Genomic DNA, 7,493 nt, shown 5'->3' on the forward strand with positions numbered 1-7,493 from the left:
CAGTTTGGTGAAGAACTGATAGGCACTGGGAATAGGATCAGGGAAATTGGGGAGCAGATTTCCTGGAAGTATGACGAAAGGGAACGTCACTACTGAACTGCCAGTTGATCCAAGAATAGTGGGGAGGGTTTGGAAAAGTTTGTTTGTATTATAACTAATACAGTAAAACTAACTTTGTAAAATGGGCAATAAAACAATGTAAGATAACCAGTGTGTATTGAAGCATGTATAATATATAAAACAAAACAGAAGTCGAGGCATCGACAATTTTGGTTATATTTGTATGTTGTAATAATCTATGTATTTATCTGTGCTGATTTTGTTACCAATAATTAGATACTAATAATTCCTATCAATATAAATTAGCAGATGGAAAACGCTAGTAATGAACCAGTTAACGAAGAGAATCAATCTGAGCAAAATCAGGAAAACCAATACATAACTAGACAAGATATTGAAAATATCATCACTCAAGGGATAGCCAATGCTATTCCAGAAATCATGGCTGCTGCTAGGAAACCTGTTGAATCACAACAAATCATTCCTAGTAAACGTACTCAGGAAGATAATTTTAGCCATAGTGTAAATGGAGGCGGCAATCATGATAATCATGATAACAATCCGCAACAGGCTCCACTCCCTAAGAAAATGAAAGCTGCAACACCTGGTTGCACTTACAAAGAATTTCTTGCCTGTAAACCAGCAGAATTTGCAGGTAATGAAGGGGCAACTGCAACACTGTGATGGTTAGAGAAAACCGAAGCAGTAATTACAATAAGTAAATCTGCTGAAGAAGATCAAGTGATGTATGCGTCAAACCTGTTCAAAGAAGGGGCGCTAGAATGGTGGAACACAGTGCTACAAGCAAAAGGAAGAAGGGTGGCCTATGCAATGAATTGGGAAGAATTTAAGAGTCTTGTCGAAAGAAAATTTTGCCCCGAATACGAAAAGGAACAAATGGCAAACAAGTTCCTGAGTCATCGTATGATAGGCGTCGACTGTCGGGGATATACTTCGACATTCTTCGAATATGCGAGAGTGGTACCTAACCTGGCTTCGCCAGAACCGGTACTCATTTCCCGTTATATTTGGGGATTAATCGGAGAAATCCGTAACATCGTTAAAGCTGCAAGACCACGCACTATTGACGATGCTGTAGAGTTAGCCAACACCTTAACCAATGAACTGGTGCGCACAAGAGAAGAAGATCGAAAGAAGGAATTGGCTCAGAAGATTACCCAGGGATTTCGTACGGGTAATAATAACCGCTTTAAAAGAAGAGGAACAGGGCAATCCTCAACCCCGCCATTCTGCAGAAATTGCAAGAGAAAGCATTTTGGAAGATGCTATATAACCTGCAATTTTTGCAAATCAGTAGGACATAGTGAAGATAACTGCAAAAAGAAAGCCATAGTCTGCTATAACTGTGGAGAAACGGGACATTACAAAACAGAATGCCCTAAATTGGTTAAAGCCGCAGATAATAAAGGCAAGCAAGCTGAAGGGGCAACTAAGAAGAATGTTCGCGCATTCCAACTGACCACTCAAGAAGCCGAACTCATTCCAGATGTGATAGCGGGTACGTTCTTAGTACATAACGTCTATGCAAAAGTATTATTTGACTCTGGTGCAAACCAAAGTTTCATCAATACTTCATTCTGCCAAGCTCTTAACCTACCTTTAACTACCCTTAGGCAGATATTTACAGTCGAAACGGCAGATGGAAATTCTGTCAACATTGATAAAGTATTGCAAGAAGGAAAGATAGAACTGTTAGGTCATAAGTTTTCTACAAACTTGTTACCTATGAATTTAGCCGGATTCGATGTAGTTTTAGGAATGGATTGGTTAGTCACCAACCATGCTCGAATCCTGTGTGATAAGAATTCCATAGAAATCCGTACCCCCACAGGAGAAGTAATCTTAATTACAGGAGATAGACCTCGGAAGCCATTAAAATTCATTTCAGTAATGAAATTGGCTAGTTATTCAAGGAAACAAGAAATGGTGTATATGATTTCTGTAATCATTAACACTAAAAGTAAGGAACTCCAGGACATCCCTATAGTTTCAGAATACCCAGATGTCTTTCCAGAAGAATTACCTGGGTTACCACCGGATAGGGAAGTAGAGTTTAGAATTCATCTAATTCCAGGTACTACACCAATAGCTAAGGCACCTTATCGATTAGCACCTACTGAAATGCTAGAATTGAAAAAGCAGTTAGATGAATTACTAAGCAAAGGATTTATACAACCTAGTTCATCCCCTTAGGGTGCACCAGTGTTGTTTGTGAAAAAGAAAGACGGGTCGATGAGAATGTGTATCGATTATAGGGAATTGAATAAGGTTACAATCAAGAATCGATACCCACTACCTAGGATTGATGATCTTTTTGATCAATTACAAGGAGCTAGGTATTTCTCTAAGATAGATTTAAGATCCGGATACCACCAGTTGAAAGTACAAGAGGAGGACATACCTAAAACTGCTTTCAGAACTAGGTATGGCCATTATGAGTTTACAGTCACGCCCTTTGGATTAACAAATGCTCCAGCCGCATTTATGCACATGATGAATAGAATCTGTAAACCATACTTGGATAAATTTGTAATCGTGTTCATTGACGATATACTAATTTATTCCAAAAGTCAGGAAGAACATTGTGAGCACCTGCATGCACTCTTAACTTTGTTAAGAAATGAAAAGCTCTATGCCAAATTCTCGAAGTGTGAATTCTGGCTGCAGGAAGTACAATTTTTAGGTCATATGGTGAATCACGAAGGAATTCACGTAGATCCTGCTAAAATAGAAGCAATTACTAACTGGAAGGTTCCACGAACGACTATCGAAGTTAGAAGTTTTCTAGGATTAGCTGGATACTATAGACGATTTATTAAAGACTTCTCTAAAATAGCTGTACCTTTGACTAAGCTAACCTGTAAAACAGTTAAGTTTGAATGGGGACCTAGACAAGAGGAAGCTTTTAGGATTCTAAAGCATAAATTGACGAACGCTCCAATCTTAGCTTTACCCGAAGGAACCGAAGATTTTGAAGTATACTGTGATGCTTCAAAATTAGGATATGGATGTGTGTTGATGCAATGCAAAAAGCTAATTGCGTATGCCTCTAGACAGTTGAAAAAGCACGAGGAAAATTATACAACTCATGACCTAGAGTTAGGAGTCATAATTTTTGCCCTTAAGATTTGGAGACATTATCTGTACGGAAGTAAGTTTACTATCTATACAGATCATAAAAGTTTAAGGTATATATTTGGGCAAAAAGAGTTAAACATGAGGCAAAGAAGGTGGATGGAAATCCTAAGTGATTACGACTGTGATATTCAATATCACGAAGGGAAAGCAAACGTAGTAGCAGATGCCTTAAGTCGTAAGTATCATGAAAAGCAAAAACGAGTCCGTGCTCTTAGGTTAAATCTACAATTAGATTTAATGGAACAATTAAATAAAATTCAGGAAACGGCAATCAAGGACGATGCCGAAGGAATGAAAGGTTACCTAAAGGAACTAGAACAAGGAAAGGATGGAATTTGGAGATTCCACAAGAAACGAATTTGGGTACCTAAGCAGGGAAAATTAAGAAATCAAATTCTAGAAGAAGCTCATAAATCCAAGTATACCGTACATCCAGGAAACAATAAGATGTACCAAGATTTAAGAAATAATTTCTTGTGGATAGGAATGAAAAAGGACATAGCTAAATATGTAACTAAGTGTCTTACTTGTTCGCAAGTTAAGGCCGAACATCCGAAACCTTCAGGACTACTACAACAGTTAGAAATGCCTGTATGGAAATGGGAACTCATAACAATGGACTTTGTTACTAAGTTACCCAAAACCAGAAAAGGTAATGATGCTATTTGGGTAATTGTGGATCGATTAACCAAATCAGCTCATTTTCTACCAATGAAGGAAACCTTTAGCATGGAAAGGTTAGCCAAGTTGTATGTAGATGAAGTAGTATCCTTACATGGAGTCCCACTCTCCATTGTATCGGATAGAGATAGTCGTTTCACTTCCCGTTTCTGGACAAGTTTCCAGGAGGCAATGGGAACTCGACTCAATTTAAGTACTGCATATCATCCGCAAACGGACGGACAAAGTGAAAGGACGATACAAACCCTAGAAGACATGCTCCGAGCATGTGTAATTGATTTTGGTGGTAATTGGGATAGCCATTTACCATTAATTGAATTCTCCTATAACAATAGTTATCATTCAAGCATCGAAGCTACTCCATTCGAAGCACTGTATGGACGCAAGTGCAGAACTCCCGTTTGTTGGGCAGAAATAGGAGAAAGTCAATTATCAGGACCCGAGATTGTGCAAGAAACCACTGACAAGATATCGCAAATCAAGGAAAGACTGAAGACTGCTAGAGATCGTCAGAAGAGTTATGCAGACAATCGCCGCAAGCCACTAGAATTTCAGGTAGGAGACAAAGTACTTTTGAAAGTTTCTCCTTGGAAAGGAGTGGTACGATTCGGTAAGAAAGGAAAACTGAGTCCGAGATATGTTGGACCATTCCTAGTGATCCAACGAATAGGACCAGTAGCTTATCGTTTACAACTACCAGAAGAATTAGCTGGAGTACATGATGTGTTTCATATATCCAATCTCAAGAAATGTCTATCAGACGAATCCCTAGTAGTACCTCTTCAAGATATAGAGGTAAATAAAAAGCTGAAATTCGTAGAGAAACCCCTACAAATAGAAGACCGGAAGATCAAGTTTCTCAAACACAAACGACTAGTGCTAGTGAAAGTCAAATGGGAATCCAGGAGAGGACCAGAGTACACCTGGGAACTGGAATCAGAAATGAAGCAAAAGTACCCTCATCTATTTCAGTAAATCTCGAGGACGAGTTTTTTCTCAAGGTGGGAGGATGTAACAACTGTCACTAAAATCAATAATTAGGACGATAATTAGTCAATAAGAAAACCCTAATTGAGACACCCAAGTAATTCTGCATTGGCCCTAAAATTTTCAGAACAATCGGAAACAGGATCAGGGCCCCTAAAACTCAAGGGGGCAAACCCTAGTTTAAAAATTATCTAAATTAAACGTTGCAAAGTTCTGATTGGCTAAAATTTTGAATCACCCAAGCTATACCCGAGCCTAGGCAGCCTATGAATTAGACTGCTTAGCTTACGGACCGCAAGGGAAAGGGCTTACGGTCCGTAAGCATGTCCCAAAAATCACTATAAATAGCCGACCTTGGGACTTGAACTGAGAAATGAAAATGACGTAAAGTTGCTGTCTGTACGTCGAGTTAAGGCTGTAATACTACAATAAACACACACACGATCACGAGGTGTTGCCACAATCAGGGTAATAACTCGATCGCTATTACGATTCAACGTCCGATCGATTATAACTATCCAACGATTGTCTGAGTGCTGCTCAAATTGAGCTGATACTTGTTATTCATTGTGATTTCGACTTGAATGTTTGAGTGCTGTTCGAATTCGGACTATGCTCTGTCATTCGTTGTGAATCCATTGAATTATTAAGTATTGCACTTATTAAATTGTTGTGAGGGTTTAATCTCGTGAATTGACGTAACTGCTGAATTAGTTACTAACCCCTTTGTGTGTGTGCATTTTATTTAAATTAGGTTAATCGCAGGCAAATCAGTAAGGCTTAAACTCTGCTCGTAAAATCTGCAAAGTGAGTCATTCTCTTTTTATCAACTATTTTACAAAACTCCAAGTTATTTTCAAAGTTATAATTACAGGGATTAAGTCTTTGTAATCACCAAATTACAGCCGGTATGTGGGGTTTTGTATACATTACTTGATAATTTACCATTGGGGCAGCCATTGGGTGATATGACCATAATCACAGACACCATTGGACAGGTGGGCCAATGGGTCGAGTGGTAAAGTACCGTGGGTAGTTGGTTTGATATCAGAAACATTGTAATCGCTCTTAATACTGTGAATTATAACTAATGGGTCGTTTTAGTAAAACGAATGATTCACTCAGTATTTCCCCGCTGACGAAACCTTTTTCAAACATGTTTCAGGTGATATGTTGTGAGCAAAGAAAGAGAAGTGCCATGAAGCACTCCCAGCTTAGAAAAGTGGCTCAGTGTAAATAAATAAAAGAAACATGTTTTGAAAAAAATAAAGATTTCCCTGGGAAATCACATTATTGTAAATTTCGGGAGTTTATCCCTAAAGTTATAAAGCGAGCAGTTTAAATTACTGAAAGATCCTGTTTTAAAAAGACTTCCGCTGTCGCCTTAAATTTAAATACCGCAGGATTTCTGTCCCGCGGCTCCTGAAACGGGTCAAACCGGGTCGGGGGCCGTGACAATTTTAAATGCTTAATCGCACTTTTTTTTAATCATTTTTCTGTATTTTTTGTGATTGATTTTTTTTCACAATCATTTAGATATTGATTATATTATGAATATATTAACCTTATTGGTTTTGAATTTAAGTTTGAATAATATTTAACTATTTAGGTAAATTGTTTTGACTGATTATTTCAAAATTTGAATTTTTGAAATTTATATCAATTATGGATACTTATCAAAGTTGTCTAAATTGTAACGTATTTCCAAATTTATCAAGATAACTTATATTAAAGTTTTAATTGCTTCCAAATTTTGTGTTAGTTTCCATAATTTTCGACAATCACATTAATTTTCAAGTTTCTCAGAATTTGTTCTTCTTCTTTCTTTGTAGATCATTCCACTTATTTTGCAGGTATGTAAACTAGATTAGATTGTTATGTATTTTAAATGCTTAATCGCACTTTTTTTAATCATTTTTCTGTATTTTTTGTGATTGATTTTTTTTCACAATCATTTATATATTGATTATATTATGAATATATTAACCTCATTGGTTTTGAATTTAAGTTTGAATAATATTTAACTATTTAGGTAAATTGTGTTGACTGATTATTTCAAAATTTGAATTTTTGAAATTTATATCAATTATGGATACTTATCAAAGTTGTCTAAATTGTAACGTATTTCCAGATTTATCAAGATAACTTATATTAAAGTTTTAATTGCTTCCAAATTTTGTGTTAGTTTCCGTAATTTTCGACAATCACATTAATTTTCAAGTTTCTCAGAATTTGTTCTTCTTATTTTTTTTTGTAGATCATTCCACTTATTCTGCAGGTATGTAAACTAGATTAGATTGTTATGTTAATTAAATGCTTAATCGCACTTTTTTTACTCATTTTTCTGTATTTTTGTGTTGCTGATGATGATTTAAATTTTTCGAATCCAATCTTGTTAATGGATCTATTCTTGATGTCTTTGAGAGTGTGATGCTCTTACTGATTTTTTTATTTTATTTTTTGTTTTTCATGAGAAACCCTAATTTTTATGCAATTGCAGGAGTCTGAATCTTCTTCGAACACAAGAGGTAAGATTAATGTTATCGTTTTTTTGGTGTTTTTTGATCCGGTATAATGATAGTTTTCATCATTTATGCTAATCTCTA

This window comes from Helianthus annuus, chromosome 9, assembly GCF_002127325.2.
Source record: "Helianthus annuus cultivar XRQ/B chromosome 9, HanXRQr2.0-SUNRISE, whole genome shotgun sequence".
NCBI classification, from domain to species: domain Eukaryota; kingdom Viridiplantae; phylum Streptophyta; class Magnoliopsida; order Asterales; family Asteraceae; genus Helianthus; species Helianthus annuus.